We start from the raw sequence: 332 nt of genomic DNA, 5'->3' as shown, positions 1-332 counted from the left end.
TTTTTTCTGCTGGGTATCTGCTATGATAATAATGATGTCGATAATTACAATAACATAAGAAAATCAACATAATTGAACATAATCTAGAAAGAGAACGACTTTGTTCCTAGTATGACTTCTGTCTGATGCCTCCGTTGCCCCTCGGCCTTGGCGCGGTTTCCCAACGGTTCATGGTGATGTTATGACTCTAACACGTTTACCTTTTTTGTGTGTGTTTTTATATTCTAATCGTGCAAGAAGCGTAGAAGAGCAGTTTTTTGTGTAGTGTTCACTCTGTTTTCCTTTCTTTCATTTTAATTCAGTTTTTAGTATTCTTAGGACGATAGATGGGT

At 36.7% G+C, this 332-nt stretch overlaps 1 protein-coding gene across 1 annotated transcript in view; it reads left to right on the top strand.

The window, feature by feature from the left end:
• The window catches only part of LOC119588256 (uncharacterized protein DDB_G0271670-like), a 2,435-nt gene that overhangs the window by 1,297 nt on the left and 806 nt on the right, over positions 1–332 (top strand). The gene's annotated exons all lie outside the window — the stretch shown is intronic.

The sequence above is a fragment of the Penaeus monodon genome, chromosome 23, assembly GCF_015228065.2.
Source record: "Penaeus monodon isolate SGIC_2016 chromosome 23, NSTDA_Pmon_1, whole genome shotgun sequence".
Lineage (NCBI taxonomy): Eukaryota > Metazoa > Arthropoda > Malacostraca > Decapoda > Penaeidae > Penaeus > Penaeus monodon.
The sequence above is the reverse complement of the archived record's forward strand: the minus strand, read 5'-3'. Positions and strand labels throughout refer to the sequence as shown.